The 18,695-nt window shown below is 33.2% G+C and overlaps 1 pseudogene; it reads left to right on the plus strand.

Moving 5' to 3' along the window:
- The first annotated feature begins 1,755 nt into the window (after positions 1–1,755).
- The window catches only part of LOC103236716 (pescadillo homolog pseudogene), a 92,042-nt pseudogene continuing 75,102 nt past the window's right edge, over positions 1,756–18,695 (plus strand).

An 18,695-nucleotide genomic window follows, 5' to 3' on the forward strand; every position in this document is an offset into this window, starting at 1 on the left:
TGAAGGATACTTGGAATTTCCTTGTACTGTTTTTGAATCTTCTTTGTAAGTTTGAAAACAATATAAAAAACTACAAAAATAAGATAATAAAATAATGGTGACCTCTCAGATTTGAGACATTGTGTTGAAGATGGTAAAAGGGAAATTATCTCATTTTTTTTCTTATTACATGCATTGCATAATTCTTTTTTTTTTTTTGCTTTTGCTTGTTCTTTTTTGTTTTGTTTTGTTTTTTTGAGACTGAGTCTTGCTCTGTCACCCAGTCTGGAGTACAGTGGCGCGATCTCGGCTCACTGCAACCTCTGTCACCCAGGTTCAAGCGATTCTCCTGCCTCAGTCTCCCAAGTAGCTGAGACTACAGGCACACGCTACCATGCCCGGCTAACTTTTTGTAGTTTTAGCAGAGATGGGGTTTCCCCGTGTTAGCCAGGATTCTCTTGATCTCCTGACTCTGTGATCTGCCCTCCTTGGTCTCCCAAAGTGCTGGGATGACAGGTATGAGCCACCACGCCCAGCCGTATAATTCTTTTAAGTAAGCAAAACAATTTAATAATATGAAACTTTAAGCATTTAGCACAATACTTAGCACATAGTGAGGACTTAACGAGTGGTGTATGAGTAGTGTGCTATTCCTTGAAGGAATACAAAAAGAAATATTTGTTCTTCACATTTTCTAAATGAAGAACTCTAAGGTTGTATATTAATGGTTGCTTTGTACAAAACTGTACTCTCAGGCTCTCTGAACTAACACAAACCTTTTGACTGGTATCATTTCACAGGTCACACGGCAGTAACCTAAACACATTATTGGCATATTAAAATTAACTGTGGGAAATCTCAAAAGGGCTGCCAGGACAGGTTCAAATCACTGAACAAAATGAGGGTTTTTATTTGCATTTCCCTGATTAGTGATGTTAAGCATTTTGTAAATGTTTGTTGGTCATTTGTATATCTTCTTTTGAGAATTGTCTATTCATGTCCTTAGCCCACTTTTTGATGGCATTGTTTGTTTTTTCTTGCTGATTTGTTTGAGTTGTTTGTAGATGCTGGATATCAGTCTTTTGTCAGATGTATAGATTACAAACATTTTCTCCCGCTCTGTGGGTTGCCTGTTTACTCTGCTGATTATTTCTTTTGCTGTGCAGAAGCTTTTCAGTTTAATTAAGTCCCATCTATTTATCTATGATTTTGTTGCATTTGCTTTTAGGTTCATGGTCATGAAGTCTTTTCCTAAGTCAAGGTCTAGAAGGGTTTTTCCAATGTTATCCTCTAGAATTTTGATGGTTTCCAGTCTTAAATTTAAGTTTTTTATTATCTTGAGTTGATTTTTTTTTTTATAGTGTGAGAGATGAGGATCCAGTTTCCTTCTTCTATATGTGGCTTGCGAATCATCCCAGCACCATTTGCTGAATACGATGTGCTTACCCACTTTACGTTTTTGTTTGCTTTGTTGAAGATCAGTTGACTGTTAGTATTTGACTTTGTTTTAATTCTCTATTCTGTTCAATTGGTCTACATGTCTATTTACATATCAGTACCATGCTGTTTTGGTGCCTATGGCTTTATAGTATAGTTAGAAGTCCAGTAATGTAATGGCTCCAGATTTGTTCTTTTTGCTTAGTCTTGCTTTGGCTATGTGGGCTCTTTTTTATTAATTCCATATGAATTTGAGGATTGTTTTTTTCTAGTTCTGTGAAGAATTATGGTGATATTCTGATGGTAATTGCACTGAATTTGTAGATTGCTTTTGGCAGTATGGTCAACCAACATCTATTTACGATTAAAGCCCTCAGTAAAATCGGTATAGAAGAGACATACCTCAAGGTAATAAAAGCCATCTATAACAAACCCACAGTCAATATTATACCGAAGGGGAAAATTTTGAAAGCATTCCCCACCTGAGCCCTGGAACAAGACAAGGATACCCACTTTCACAACTGCTGTTCTTACCCAGAGCAATTAGACAAGAGAAAGAAATAAAGGACATCCAAATTGATAATGAGGAAGAAAAACTGCCACTCTTTGATTATGACATGATTGTAATACCTAGAAAACCCTAAATCCTCATCTGAAAAGCTCCCTGAACTGGTAAGTAGCTTCAGCAAAGTTTCAGGATACAAAATTAGTGTACACAAATCAGCAGCCCTGCTATACACCAACAGCCACCAAGCTGAGAATCAAATCAAGAATTCAACTTCTTTTACAACAGCTGCAAAATAAATAAAATACTTAGAAATACACTTAACCAATAAGGTGATAGAGTCCTACAAGAAAACTACAAAACATTTCGGAAAGTAATCATAGATGACAGAAAGAAATGGAAACACACCCCATGCTCATGGTTGGGTAGAATCAATATTGTGAAAACAGTATTTTAAAATGTAAAATGATCACTTTTTAATTTTAATCAAGGGTTATTGAAAGTGTATATTTAGTAAAGGTAAATATGCAGGGGAGATTAACAGGAGGTTTGTCATTTTTAGAGCCCATATCTGTTTAAATAAGTCTGACTGGGTTGAGTCAGGTAATACTGGTATGATAGAATTAAGACACAAGTGAAACTTGGTATTTATGGAAAGTAGTCATCATTTGTTTTGGTGAATGCAAAAAGGAAACCAATAATAGGACAGGAAATTATGTCTTAAAAAGCCCAGAAAATATGTAACAAATAAATTCTCACATAAGCTCTTATAAAGATCCATTTCTAGATTAAAGTTAGTATTACATGTAGTCCCAGCTACTAGACAGGCTGAGACAGGAGAATTGCTTGAACCCGGAAGGCAGAGGTTGCAGTGAGCCAAGATCGCCCTACTGCACTCCAGCCTGGGGGCCAGAGTAAGACTCCATCTCAAAAACAACCAACCAACCAACAACAAAAAAGTTAGTATTCCTTGGAATCACACATACATAGGCATAATGTAAGTAAATAAGGTTTTATTGGCTTTTTCAGAAACATCCGAAGACTTATACGCCACATGAATATTTCGTATCTCAATATACATGACCTGATAAGCTTTTTGCTTTTCCTTGTGAAGTATTTCAGAAACTATTTTAGGAGTGTTTTCAAAGCTACAGCATTTTACCTTTTGTAATATTTGAGTATTTGATATTTGTAAATAATTTGAATATACTAAAGGCTGAATTTAGTGATTACAATCTGAATGAATAAAGAATAAAAGTATATATCATAATTTGAGATAAAACATTATGTAAACATATAGTATTAGGATGGAATTTCTTGTTTAATTTATGAATTGAGACTAAAAGAAAAAAAGTCCTAATTTATTTTATTGTAATTTTGTGGGTGAATAAATACATTTTATTGCAAATCACTGCATGAAATTAAAGTGTTAAATAGAATATACCGTATAAACCAGTACATTTTTGAACATATCACTCTGGCATTTTATAGTTTATTCATTTAGTCATTCACAAATCATAAATTACATACCTACTCATACCAAACTCTGTACTAGTGGTGATTAGCTTTTACCTATTCCTTTCTTTTCTACATCAGACATTCTATTAGAAGCCTGTTTCTTCACACACATGAAGACTGAGATTTAGGTAAGTCATTTGTCCAGGATCGCATAGAGAGAAGTGATATAAAACAGATTTGAACCCATGCAATTTAATTTCAGAGTTGACTACATATAAACATTATATATACTTTCTAGGACTTGACATAGTCTCTCAAAAGGCTTACTATACTGAAGTAGAGAATAGAATTATAAACCAGAAAATCCTGAAAATAAGGGAAGTATGTACTAGTAGCACATCTTAATCAATTTTTTTTTAAACGAAGCACAAAGAGAGAAAGAAATTTGCGGGTATTAGTGTAGAAGTGATGAGTATTCACAGAGTCAGATTTGAGTTCCATCTTGTATCAACCACTTACTTGATGAGAAATTTTGGGCAAGTAATTTAACATTTCTAAGCCTCATTTTTATTACCTCTAAAGTGAGAATATTAATACCTACTCCATGGAACAGATTTGAAGATTAAGTAAAATGACACACAAGGCCAAAGCAGCATAGCAAAGACTTGGAGAACTGAACTAAACTATGACATAGACTACTGGCAATATCTCAGATTAATCCCTGAGTGGAATAAGTATGGGGCACACAAAACACAGCACAGGAAAAGCTTTAAAAACTGAAAAGTTATTGGAAACACAAATAGCAAAACATCAAAACAGCGTATGTAGTCTGAGTTGAACAATGTTGATTTCCTGCTAAACAAAACCAGGAAACCCCACAGCAGTTCTTCAGAGAATTTGGCAGGGCCAATAATCTCACCACATAGTGTTAAAATTTACTCAAGCTCTAAAGAACAATAAAAATGTTATTTATTCCAAAGTTATTTGCAAAAGGAAAGACCACAATTAGTTCAAAACCCTAACCCCAAGATAAATCAGATGCTGAAATTATCAATGAAGGCTTAAAACAGCTATAATAACCATATTCCTTGAGATAAAAGTAATAATCTTAAAATAAATGGAAGGATAGAAGTTCTCAGCAGAGTTAGAAACTATAAATTACAAATCGTAAATTTAGAACTAAAAAGAAATCTAATATATGTAAATAATTTTTGAATGAGGACCATATCAGAATGATGATCACAGTGAAATGTCAGTGAATTCAAAGAAAGATTAATAAAAATTATCAAATCTGAAGATTAGAAAGAAAATGCATGGAAAAGAAGCATAAATGAAGCTTCAGGAGTCAATGGGACAGCATAAAATGTATAGTATTTGTGACTTTGAAAATCTAGATGAAGAGGAGAAAGAGAATAAGGCAGAAAAACAACAAAATCTGAGCAAAACCTGGCCTAATATTTCCAAAATTTGGTGAAAGAAACAATATACAGATTTACTTCTCGGTGAATGCCAAAGAAGAAAAATTCAGAAAGACTATGGTCATACATAATGTAATTAAGTTGCTGAAAAACCTAATAAACTTTGAAAATACCCTGAGAAAAACAAGAAATTAAATATAAGACAACAATGATGTGAAAATCTGCAATTTCTCATCAGAAACCACAAAGGCCAGAAGACAGTGAAATAATAGGTTCAAATGGCTGACGTATAAGAATGCAAACCCAGATTTCTATATACAGAGGAAAGATCCTTTACTTAGAAAAGTAGAACAAAGATATTTTTTTAAGGATGAAAATTTTTTAGGAGATATGCTTTAATGAAGTGCTAATGAAGGTTCTTCAACCAAAATGGAAATGCTACCAGAAAGAAAACAAGCAACGCCAAGAATGAAGGAAATGATAGTGAGCAGATGTGGTAGATAATTTCTTTCCAGAAGTGTTTATTAACATATGTAGAACAGTTTAAACCATAAATTATATCATCAAATAGGGGGAGGTTTAAAATGTATGTAGATACAATACTTATGATAACTATAACATAATGAGGAGGTAGTAAAATATAGAATAATATCATTGTAACTCTTCTATATTTTATGTAAAGTAGTAAAATGTTAACTCTGTGTAAGTTTACTTATACGTATTTTAATCCATAGTACATCCATTAAAAAATAATGCAAAGAGATATTGTTAAAAGTCAGTAAATACGTTAAAATTGTTTACTAAAAACATCAACATAATCAAAAAGAAGGCAGAAAAGAGAGCAAAATACCGAGGATACAAACAGGAAACAAACCTAAATCCAATATTTCAATGTTATGTTAAATACAAATGATCTAAAACATCAAATAAAATCTATTATTAGATTAGATTTAAAAATAAAAGCTATGCATATACCTTAAATATAATGATATAGAGATGTTAAAGTACAAGTATAAAATAAATTACATTTTAATATCAAAGTATATTTCAGAGTAAAACTAATATGACCAGGTATGAAGGTCATTTCCTAACAATAAAGGTTTCAACTAATCAAAAGGACATAACAATTCTAAACACATATACCTTTAATAACATTACTTAAAAATACATAAAAAATTTGATAGAATTGCAGAAGATTTAGACAAATTCACAGTTAACAAATACTTCTTTCTCAAAAATTGACAGAGTATGTTGTCAGAAAATCAACAGAAATATAGTAGACTTGGATAATACTATCAACAAACTTGAGGTTATTGGTATTTTTAAGTATTTGCAGAACACTGTACAAAATAACAGCAGACATGAATTATTTTCAAGTGCAAAAGATAGAATATTTGCCAAGATAAACCATATTTGAGACACAAGACAAACCTCAATAAATTTTAAAAGCTTTGTCAGACAAATTACCTTTTCTGACTACAATGAAATTAAACTCGAAACTGGCAATAGACAGACCTTGAAAAAAGCACACATATTTTAAAATTTAAAAAAACTTCAAATAAAATATGACTTAAAAAGAAATATTAAAAAAAAAATTGAGCTGAATAACAATATGAATGCCCATACTAAAATTTGAGGGATGCAGTTTAGCAGTAATTGGAGTAAAATAATAGCATTAAACATTTATTAGAAAAGAAGAAAAGCCTTAAGTCAGTAACCAAAGTTAGGCATTAGCAAATTTTTCTGTATAAGTTCAGATGTTAAATATGTTAGCCTTATTGAGTCATATGGTCTCAATCACAGCTACTCAACTCTGCCATTTTAGTACAAAAGAAGACATAGACAATACATAAATAAATGTTCATGACTAAATTCCAATAAAACTTTATTTACAAAAAGTAGGCAACAGACCAGATTTGGGCGTAGTTTGCCAATTGTTGACACTCACCTTAAAGACCTTTTCATGCCACAGAATGCAGAAGGTAGTGAAGGCAGCGGCGGCCCATCTGGAGCATCCACTGAGGATGCCGGCTCCAGCATGGGAGGCCTAGCTGGGGCTGCATGCTCTGTGAAGCAAGTGGGAGCCAGGAGCAGGCGACAGTCCCGCCCCCTTCTGAGTTAGCAGTCAGGAGCCCAGAGTTCCCAGGCGCAGCTGCAGCCACTCAGCTTCAGCTGCAGCCACTCAGCATCCCCGTGCTCTTAGGGGCCCGGGAAGCCCACCTGCCCCTGCAGGCTCGGAAGTGCCTGTTTCCACTACTTGGCCTCTCCCTGCTTTTGGCGCCCAGTCCAATTTTGGAGCAAAGTTGAAGCCAAGCTTGGGTGTTGTTGCAACCTGGCTGAGTGTGCATGTGCTTGAGGGTGGTGCTGACACGCCAGCCTCCGCCCCCATGCCTCAGCCCCCTCTGGACTTTGGGCACCAACAAGCAGGAGGGAGGCTGAGGAGGACTAGGGGCGGCAGCGTGGTGCTAGCCTGCAGGCGGCCCTCAGCATAAACGGCCCTCCATTGACCCAGTGGACAACATGATTGATGGCAGCAGGAGGCAGACAGGTTCCTGGGTGGTAAGGGGCCGCCCTGGGAGAAGCCCCACCTTCAAGCCAGGTATGGATGGGCTGAAGCCTCGGGACTGGGCTGACAGTTCCAGGTGAAGTCTGAGGCCTAGGGTGCTTTGCATCATGTTTGTATATAGTAAAAGCACAGTTCATTTTACTTGAATTAAATGTCTACCTCAGAGATATTTTACCATAATAAAACAGTGTGCTTCACTCAAAGTTGGTTCACTGCATTCATTAACACATTATGTTTAAGAGACTCATTTGGAGTTGAAGGTGAGGAACAATGGCGAGTTGATTTTACGATGAATCTTGTACTCTGATGATGATGTCTAGGGTAGGCAAGACATACTAACTGAAAATTAAAACTATTAATATAATGAAGGAAATAAATAACAGCGAAACAACCATATAGACTAGAATTCTACCCAGGTTCATAAGAAAAATACTATAGACTTCTGTAGCCAAGAAATATTTTTTGAGGTTCTTCTGACACTATAGTTCTTCTGAAACTTTTAGAGTAAGTGTAATTTGTATAATCATGCTGAAGTTAAGAAAGAAAAATATATTCAAGGTTGGAAGAATGGAGTGAGTTTGAGAATAGTGAGTGCTATGGAGAACGTGTTTAGGGTGTTTTCAGTGGGTAAATAGGATTATTCCACAACCGTGTTGTAGTCCTCATTTTGGTTATTATACGACTTTTGAAGATCAGGGACAAATTTCACACAGGCAGCATCAGCAATTTAATTTTTGGAAATTAACCTCACGTGATAGGAAGGAGAGGAAGCATTTGCCTATTCAAAATAATCCCTCTAAAAACTCCATTCTCTTCAATGGTGGGCACAGTTGAACAGAGCAGTGACCAATAAACATTTGGTGAATAAATAAATGGTAAACATAAAACACGTATAGCAAACATATCTATTGCTTATCAAAATTCTAATGACATAATTACAAAAACATTTATTTTAAGTTAGTACTCTGTGGAAATGTAAGCTCCCATTGGAGCATGAATTTATTTTTCTACTCTTCAGCACCATACAACAATGTTTAGTGCCTCATCCATGATAGGAACTCTACGAATATTTCCAACATGAAGAAAAAATGAATGGCTGAGTAAAGGAAAAAAACAGTACTGTTCAGACAATGGCACCAGATAGAATTAAATTTATTTCCTTTCTTTTCTGGTGAAGGGGTTGTTTTGTTTGTGATTTGTTTTAAATTAGAATAAAATATCCAATAATTAATAAATACAACAAAGGCAAATGGAGAGAAGTACATTTTTTACCCTTTTTAAGTATTGTAAACAGTTTTGCATTTAAGATGTATACACAATACCACAAGAATAAAAGAAGGGAAGAAAGTGGAAATGAAAAGAAAATAATAACTAATATTTATAATAAAGGAAGGGAGACTTAAAATTTAAAGAGGTGACAAATTTTCTTTCTTCTGTTTTAATTCTTTTAAGCTATTACTAGCTGTATTGGTCACAGGCATAAATTGAGGTAATGATAAATGACACATATCCAAAAACCTTTTTAAATTGAAAAACATATTAACTTTAGATAAAATATGTAAATGTACCAATATTTTTGTAACTGTTCACTATATTGTATTTCATTTGTTCCTGTCTACAAAAAGTAAATATGAAGTATTAAATAATCTAAGGAAATAATATACACAATTCTCTATCAGCAAGGGTGGGAGATACATGAATTTTTTCAGATTTATCAGAGTAAATAGACGGAAAACTATAATTTCCAGGTAATTAATTGCTAACATAATGACCTGGAAAAAAGTTTATAATTTGTTCCTCTAGAAAAGACACATTTTGTATCCGCTCATAATGAGAGAAAATTTTACAAGTTTTAAAAACTCTTAACAAATTCTCACAGCCTAAATATTTTTCCCTTTACATATTATTCAGCTCCTTCACATTACCAAGAAATCCCCAACATTTACCAGTCTCTCATCTGAAAATGATTATTGCTATTGGCTTAAAATTAGCACTTAGAAATTTTAATAAGTAAAATTGAGTTTAAATGTGAAAACTTACTACATAAATATTAAATAAATATAAATGTGGACTCTATCAAGAACCCCTAAAATGTTAAGTATTTTTCTGAAGATAAGCTTTGCTTATTTTAAGATATTTTTTAAAAATTAAAAATATAAACAAGAGAAAGATCTGTCATTCACTATAAAATCTTAAAGTATATTGCATATTAATTTCACTCTTTGTATCTATGAATATACATATATACTATACATACCTATATAGATATATCAGTTTTTCATATCCTCACAAAGAAATGTTGTCAATATTTTAGGACAAAATCAATAAGCATGAGCTTATTGGTCCTCCGTTTCTTAATTATGTGTATCTACCATGTGTCCACTTTTATATTTGATTTTTAAACATTTTCTTATCCATTGTAATTTAGTAATATAAAGGGTATTATATCAAAGATTAACTCTTAAAAATGATCATAACTAATATTTACCAAATTTATTATGTGTTTTGCGATTCTAACTTCTATATCAAAGGAACACTACAACTTAGTGACTTAAAATCATCATTTAAATTTGTTCATAATTGCATGACTCAAGAATTCAAGGAGGACTTAGCTATATATTCAACTCTGCTACACATGAAATTAGCATGGTACCTGGGACTGGAGGACCTACTTCAAAGTTGGCTTCTTCACTCACAGTCTCACACTCCCATGCCCCTTGGCCTCTATATTTTCCCACATGGTGTTTCTCTTCCAAGACTTCTTCGTGGACTTGGGCTTTTCACAGCATGGCAACTTCATGTCAGTTATGTATATTGGCTTAATTTCTTTAGAGCTAACATTTCAATAACAACTATTACAAGTTGCCTGGACAGAAATTGAATCACTCATATATTGTTGGTGAGAATAAAAAATGGTATAGACACTCTAAAAAGCAGGTTTGCAGTTTCTATTATGAAACTAATAGTCAATTTTCATGCAATCCAGCACATTCACTCTTCAGTGTTTAACCCAGAAAAAAACGAAAATTTATGTTCACACAAAAACCAATGAAAATAAAAATTTATGTTCACACAAAAACGTTCATTGAAGTTTTATTCATAATAGTCAAACACTGTGTATACACCACATATGCTGTAGTACATTTTTACCATGAAATGCCCTTCAACAATAAAAAAAAAAAATTGACAAATGATGCAGAAACTTAGAAGAATCTCTAGAGAATTATGTTGTGGGTGAAAAGATCAGTATCAGAATTTTACATACAGTAGAATCCAATTTATAAAACATTATTTGAATGACAAATTATAGAAATGAAGAGCATATTAGTTACAGGGCTGAGAGATGAGGAAAGAAATGGTATGAGAATTTGTTATGAAAAAGTGACAGAAGAATCGTTGTGATGCTGGAACTGTTCTGCACCTTAACTGAGGTGGCGGCTACACAAGCCTGCACATGTTTTAAAATTTCATAGAACTTAATAGAAAGTTGTGCAAATAAATCAGTACTTGTAAAACTAGAGAAAGCTGAATAAGGTCAATTAATTTTGCTAATATCAATATCCTGGTCACGGTACTGTACTGGTGTTAAAAGGTGTTACCATAGGAAAAAACTGAATAGGATGCATTGAATGTCTCTGTATTTGTTCTTAAAACTGTACAAGTCTACAGTTATTTCAAAATAAACATAATTAATTTTAAAAAGCAAAGCCAAAATATACAAAAATATATATAAATGTTTTGTTATTTTAAAATAATGAATTTTAATATCATAAACAATAAAAGGATATTTCTTCTCAGCCTTTACATCAATATAAAATTGGTTGTTTAGCCATAAACATAGGAAAATATAAGGAAATAAAATTGATTAGAAATGAAAACAAAAATATCAATGTTCCCAGATGTTATGATTCTAGACAGAAATAAAACTCAAGTTTACAAAAAGTTTACACAAGCAAGTAATTAAAATTAATAAAGTTAGGCAAGTTTGACATACACAAGGTCAATATACAAAAATCAAATGAAGTTTGAACTTTAAGAATAGCATCACAAATAAATTATTAATAAATCTAAGGTTCTACAAAAACCTCTTAAATCAAATTATACCATATTTTATATTGAAAGACATGAAACAGGATATAAAATGTAGTATCATATTCATAGGAAAAAATACTACAAAGATGATGAATGTCTCTAAATTGAGATATAGATTTAATGTGATTATATTCATAACAACGTATTTTTTCTACTTGACAACTTTATTCTGAATTATTTGGAAAAGTAAAAGGTCAAGAAAAACAGAAGAATTCCTGAAAACAGACAAGGAAAAAGTAATTCTAGTTTTAAATATAATGACTTACTCAAAAGCTATAAATATTTAGGACAGTGTGGAAATAGCACAAAAAAGGCAAATAAAAAAAGGAGAACCGAATAGAAAGTTACGGACCTATATATTTATGGAAGATGGCTTGTTATAACAGAAGTGTTTGTGCAAATTAGTGGGACTGGATAGACTATTTAAATAATTGTAGATTACTTCATTATATAGATTTTTCAATTTAAAATAACATTCATGCCTTAAGCAAAATTAATTTCACATGGCTTAATGGATAAAAAATGATACATTGAAATGCATTAAATTTAAGTACTTATATTCATTAAAAGACTCATAAAAACAAAATGAACAACAAATCCCATGAATCTGAAAAGATATTTGAGAGACATTTAGCAGTCATGAATTCAAATTTAGAAAATATGAAGGACACCTAAGAAAAAACCAAAAAGGTAAATATTACAGTGGAAAAGTGGACAAGGAAAACTGAGAAAGCATTTCATCAAAAATAGAAGTACAAGTGGCCCATAAACAGCGGGAAAATGGCCAATTTTATCATAAAAATGAAATACAATGAAATAGCTTTTCATGCTTATCACATTGGTTGAAAAGGATGTCGAACAACGGAAGCTCTTTTTTTCAATTTTTAAACTGATACATAGTAATTGTAGATATTTATAAAATGCATATGATATTTTGATACACACATATAATCTGTTATGATCAAATCAGAGTAATTAGAATATCCATCGCCTCAAACATTTATCATTTCTTTGTGTTGAGAACCATCTAAATCTTTGAAATATGTAAAAAATTATTGTTAACTATGATTACCCTACTGTGCTATCAAACTCTAGAGCTTACTCCTTCTATTTAACTGTATCGTTGTGCCCATTAACTGGCCTCATCCCTCTCTTCCCTACACTCTCCAGCCTCTGGTTACTATAACAGAAGGTAGATCATTCTACTTCCCACTTCCAGGAGATCAACTTTTGTAGCTTCCACATATGAATGATAATATGTACCATTTGTCTTTCTCTGCCTGACTCACTAAATATAACATAATGACCCGAATTTCTAATTACATTGTTGCAAATGACATGATTATATTCTTTTTATGGCTGAATACTATGCCATTATGTATTTATACCACATTTTCTTTATTTATTCTTCTGTTGATGGATACTTTGGTCAATTTCATATCTTGGCTATTGTGAATATAGCTGCAGTAAACATAGGAATGCAGATATCTCTTCACTATAGCAATTTTTTAAACATATATCTAGCAGTAGGGATTGCTGGAAAGATCTATTTTTAGTTTTTTGTGGAACCTCCATACTATTTTCCATGGTAGGTGCACTAATTTACATTCCTACCAACAGTGCACTGGCATCTCCCTTTCTCTGCATCCTCACTAGACTCTTCTTTCCACAATGTTTATTTTCTTGGCGCCTTTGATATCTTTACAGAAAATTCACTGTTAACTATTTTGTATGTGGATTTTATACTATGAAACATTATGGGATTGGTTTATGTGTTGTTAACAGTTATATGTTTGACTCTTTAGTTTTTTTCTGTGTATGAGATCATGTCATATGCAAACAGGGACAATTTGACTTCTTTCTTTCCAATTCAGATGCCTTTTGTTTCTTTCTCTTGTCTAACTGCTCTAGGTTGAATTCCAGTACGATGTTGAATAATAGTGAAAGTGAGCATCCTTGTCTTTTTCAAGATCTTAAGCAAAGTCTTTCAGTTTTTCCTTGTTCAGTATGATATTAACTGTGGGTTTGTTACATACGGCCTTTATTGTTTTGAGGTCTGTTCCTTCTATACCCAGTTGAGAGTTTTTAATCATGAAGAGACGTTAAATTTTACTGAATGATTTTTCAACATCAGTTGAAATGATTACATGATTTTTTCTTTTTCATTCCATTAACATAATGCATCACAATATATAACATAATATATTGATATGCAAACTAATGGTCAGTGATATTTTTATTGTGTTGTTGAATTCAGTTTGCTAGCATTTTGGTGAGAAGTTCTGCATCTGTGTTCAATAGGGACATTGGCCTGTAGTTTTCTCTGAGTTATCTTCTTTTCTGGGTTTAGTGTCAGGGTAATTCTGGCCTTAAAAACTAAGTTTGAGAGTATTCCTTCTTCCTTAATTATTTGGAATAGTTGAGTAGAATTATTTTTCATTTTTATTCAATAGTTTGGTAGAATTTAGCAGTGAAGCCATAAGGTCCTAGGCTTTTCTCTGATGGAGGATTTTTTTACTACTACTTCAATCTCATTAGTTTGTATTGGTTCCTTCAGGTTTTCTGTTTCTTTGTGGTTCAATCCTGGGTGTACTTGTCCAGGAATTTATCAATTTCTTCAGGTTCTCCAATTTTTTGGCACATAGTTGTTCATAATATTAGCTAATAATTATTTGTATTTTTATGATACCAGTTGTAATGTTTCCCTTTTTTTGTCTCTGATTTTATTCGGGCATTCTCTTTTGTTTTCTAACTACTTGTAACTATCTATAGGTATGTCAATTTTGTTTATCTTTTCAAATAATCAAGTTTCGGTTGATCTTCCATGTTGTTCTTTTAGTCTCAATTTTATTTATTTCTTCTGTGATCTTTATTATTTCTCTCCTCCTATTAATTTTGTGTTTGATTTATTCTTGTTTTTCTACTTCTAAAAGGTGCATTGTTAGGTTATCTGAAGGCTTTCTACTCTTTTGATGTAGATGGTTATTGCTAAAACCTTCCAAGAACTGTTTTTGCTTGTTTTGATATACTGTGCTTCCATGTTCATTTGTCTCAAATAATTTTTTAAATGTCTTTTCTAAATTTCTTTAATGGTCCATTTGTTGCCCAGAAGCATGTTGTTTAATTTCCATAAATGTGTACAGTTTCTAATATTCCTTCAGCTATTGATTTATAGTTTATTCAATTATTGTCAGAAAAAATAATTGATAAGATTTTGATTTTTAAATATTTTTAAAGACTTGTTTTGTTACCTCATAGGTGGTCTAAAAGTTCTATGTGTTGACAATAAAGTGTGTATTCTGCAGCTGTTGGGTGAAATGTTCTGCAAATGTCTGTTAGGTCATTTCGTTCATGATACAGTTTGATTTTTCTTTCTTGATTTACTTTCTAGATGATTTGCCCATTAATAAAAGTGGGCTAATGAAGTCCCTCCCTTAGTATTATTGTATTGTGGTCGAATTTTCTCTTTATGTCTATCAGTATTATTTGTTTTACATTTTTGGGATGATTTGGGTTGAATGCAATATATTCATAATTGTTATAAGTTCTTGCTATATTGACCCCTTTATCATTATGTAATGGCTTTCCTTGTCTTTTTTATTTTATTTTATTTTTGCCATTCTTTTCTTAAAATCTCTTTTATCTGATATGGGTATAGCTACTCTTGTTCTTTTTTGGTTTCTTTGTATGGAGCTATTGTTTTTGTATCCTTTCATTTTCAGGCTGTGTGTTTCCTTGCAGGTGAAGTGTGTTTCTTGTAGGTAGCATATCGTTGAGTTTGGTTCTTACAGATCTATTCAGTCCTTCTGTTTTTTAATTGGATAATTTAATCCATTTCCATTCAAGGTTATTATCTATAGGTAAGGGTTTACTGCTACCCTTGAAGATCTTTTCTTCCTTTTCTCTTCTCTTTCTGTCTTCTTGCATGGTTAAGTGATTTTCTCTAATAATATGTTTGGATACGGTGCTGCTTATTTTTAATATGATTTTTATAGATTTTTGCTTTGTGGATACCATAAGGCTTACAAAAGGGTCCTATGGTTGTTACAAGTTTTTTTAAACTTATAATGACATAACTTTGATCTCAAAGAAAATAAAAGTCTTAAAAATAAACTCTATAACACAATTCCCTTCTCCATTGGGATTTAGCAGTGTTCAATTTACAAGTTGTTATATTGCCTATCTCTTAACCAATTGCTTTAGTTATTGTTGTATTTAAAAGTTTTGCCTTTTAGTCTTTCTACTTAATATATCAGTAGAAACTCTGGTTTATTTATCATGATTACAGTATCCAGAGTATTCTAACTTTATTTCTCTACTTTTACCAATGAGTTTTATACCTTCAGATGTTTTATTATTATCATTTATTCATTTTTAAAATGTCACCTTTTATTTTATATACCAAAGGGTACTTGTACAGGTTTGTTGTATGAGAATATTGCATGATGTTAAAGTTTGGGATACAGATCTCATCACCCTGGTGGTGAGCATAGTACCCAATAAGTAGTTTTTCAACCCATGCCTTCCTCTCTCCTTCCCCCATCTAGTAGTCTACAGCATCTAGTGTTCTCATATTTATGTCCATGTGTACTAAATCTTTAGCTTCCACTTATAAATAAGAACATGTAGTATTTGGTTTGCTGTTTCTGCATTGATTTGCGTAATATTATAGCCTTCAACTGCATCCATGTTGCTGCAAAGAACACAATTTTATTCTTTTTTATGGCTGTGTCACATTCTAAATGTGAATGTGTACCACATTTTCTTTTTTTCTTTTTTTTTATTATACTTTAAGTTCTAGGGTACATGTGCACAACGTTCAGATTTGTTACATATGTATACATGTGCCATGTTGGTGTGCTGCACCCATTAACTCATCATTTACATTAGGTATATGTCCTAATGCTATCCCTCCCTGCTTCCCCCACCCCACGACAGGCCCTGGTGTATGATGTTCCCTTTCTTGTGTCCAAGTGTTCTCATTGTTCAATTCCCACCTATGAGTGAGAACATGCGGAGTTTGGTTTTCTGTTCTTGCAATAGTTTGCTGAGAATGATGGTTTCCATATTTTCTGAGGGAGATCTGGTATTGATGAATTACCTCAGTTTTTGCTTAGCTAAGAAAGTGTTTATCTCCCTTTCACGGCTTTGCTAGATACAGTTTTGTTGGTTGGCAGAGGTGTTTGTTTATTTGTTTTGTAGTTTTATTTTCTCCCTTCAGCACTTTGAATGTAGCATTTCAGTCTCTCTTGGCCTACAGCATTTCTGTGGAGAAATTTGCTCAACACCATGTTGATTATCTGTTGAAAGTAAAATGTTTATTTTCTCTTGCTAGTTTGAGTACTTTTTCTATGTATTTGAGTTTTGCTAATTTGATTATAATGTGCTTTGTGGAACCCCACTTTTAGTTGAATTTGGTTAGTGACTCCTTAGCTTCCTGAACCTGGATACTGTCATATTGCTCTTGATTTAGAAACTTCAGCAATTATTTTCTTAAACGTACTTATAGGCTTATTTGTCTCTCATCTTCCCCAAAAATTCCAATTATGTGGAGATTAGTTTACTTGATGGTTTCCCATAATTCTTGTAGACATTCTTCATTATTTTTTAATATTTATTTCTTTTTGCTTCTCTGATTGGGTAATTTTATATATTCCATTTATAAGTTTACTAATTATTTCTCTTTTTGATCAAGTCTGTTGTGAAAACTTTCTAATGAGTTTTTCGGTTCTGTTATTTTAATTTTTATTCTTCGGACTTTTAATATTATTCCTATTTTTTTTTCAAGTTTCTCATTTTGTTAATTGATTGTTTTTTAATTTTTATTTAGTTTCTATCCACATTTCTTTGTGATTTTCTAAACTTTTTTAGAGGTTCTCCCGATTTGGAATGGCTGAATTTCCAGCCATTATTTACTTATATAAAGAGAGGAAGACTTTTTTCTGAATGCTCTGTCAGACATCTCACAGATCTTTAATTATTCTGGATCCATTGCTGGAGCCTCCTCGTTGCCTTTTGGTGATTTCATATCTCCCTGAGTTTTCACCATTCTGATGTGCTTATGTTGATGCCTGCACATTTGAGGAGACACCCACCTCTTCCAGTTTTTGCAGATGTTCTTTGGTGATGTTAGGGGTTCTGTCTTAGTATTAAATTTAAACACTTGAAAGTTGTTTTGATTCCTCGGAAGGACTTATAGTGAACGTCAGAACTAAAATACTGTACTGAAACTAAATTATTGAATTATTGCCTGTCATTTTTTTCTCAGTCTGAGGATGATTTATGTTAAGCTGAGCACTAGATCTTACATACTGCCCCAAACTACATTGCTGCCCTGACATTATTTCCCAGTCTAGGGAAATTTTATGGGGACACTGAACCATTTAGTTGTTTCTAGGCAAGGGTAAGGCTCTATACAAGCACCTGGGCTTTGTAGAAACTCCAGCTAGCAATGTGAACCTTCCCTAAAATTGGGCCTCCTGTGTTGCTATGGCTCCTACCAATCACCTCAACAGGGTATCATCACTGCCTACAGTACAGAGTAGCCATCAAGATCCATGCACCAGTCACTGCAATCAGCATGCTGCTTCTTCTTTTCAATTCACCTCAGATGGTTAGGCCTCCTGGCACTCCCATTAGTTTCCACAGGACAGGACTGAAGTAGATTACCTGTGAAGATTCGCAGAGCAATCGGGAGATTGTACTTCCACTTTTAATTCCTTCCTCTCACCTCAGAGACCACAGGTCTAGAGAAATTATTATTACATTTTTTAATTTTTGTTTTTTAGATGGAGTCTCACTCTGTCACACAGGCTGGAGTGCAGTCACACAATCTTGGCTCACTGTGACCTCTGCTTCCTGGGTTCAAGCGATCCTCAGTCTCTTGAGTAGCTTGGATTACAAGCACCTGCCACCATACCCAGCTAATCTTCTTTTTATTTTGTATTTTTACTAGAGATGGGGTTTCACCATGTTGGCCAGGCTGGTTTCGAACACCTGACCTCAAGTGATCCATCCACCTTGGCTTCCCAAAGTGACAGGATTGCAGGCGTGAGCCATTGCTCCTGACTGGTCTAGAGAAATTCTCTGTTGGAGGTTTTATGCCAGTTTTGGGGAGAGGGTAGCACACTTTGAAAAGACTGTTTATCTTACTATTCACGGCTTCTGTCAGTTCTATGAACTTAAAAGCTTTCTTGGCTTCTCCGCTGAGTTCCGGTTTATTCAGAGTTTATTTTGTCTT

The sequence above is a fragment of the Chlorocebus sabaeus genome, chromosome 7 (genome assembly GCF_047675955.1).
Source record: "Chlorocebus sabaeus isolate Y175 chromosome 7, mChlSab1.0.hap1, whole genome shotgun sequence".
Classification (NCBI taxonomy): domain Eukaryota; kingdom Metazoa; phylum Chordata; class Mammalia; order Primates; family Cercopithecidae; genus Chlorocebus; species Chlorocebus sabaeus.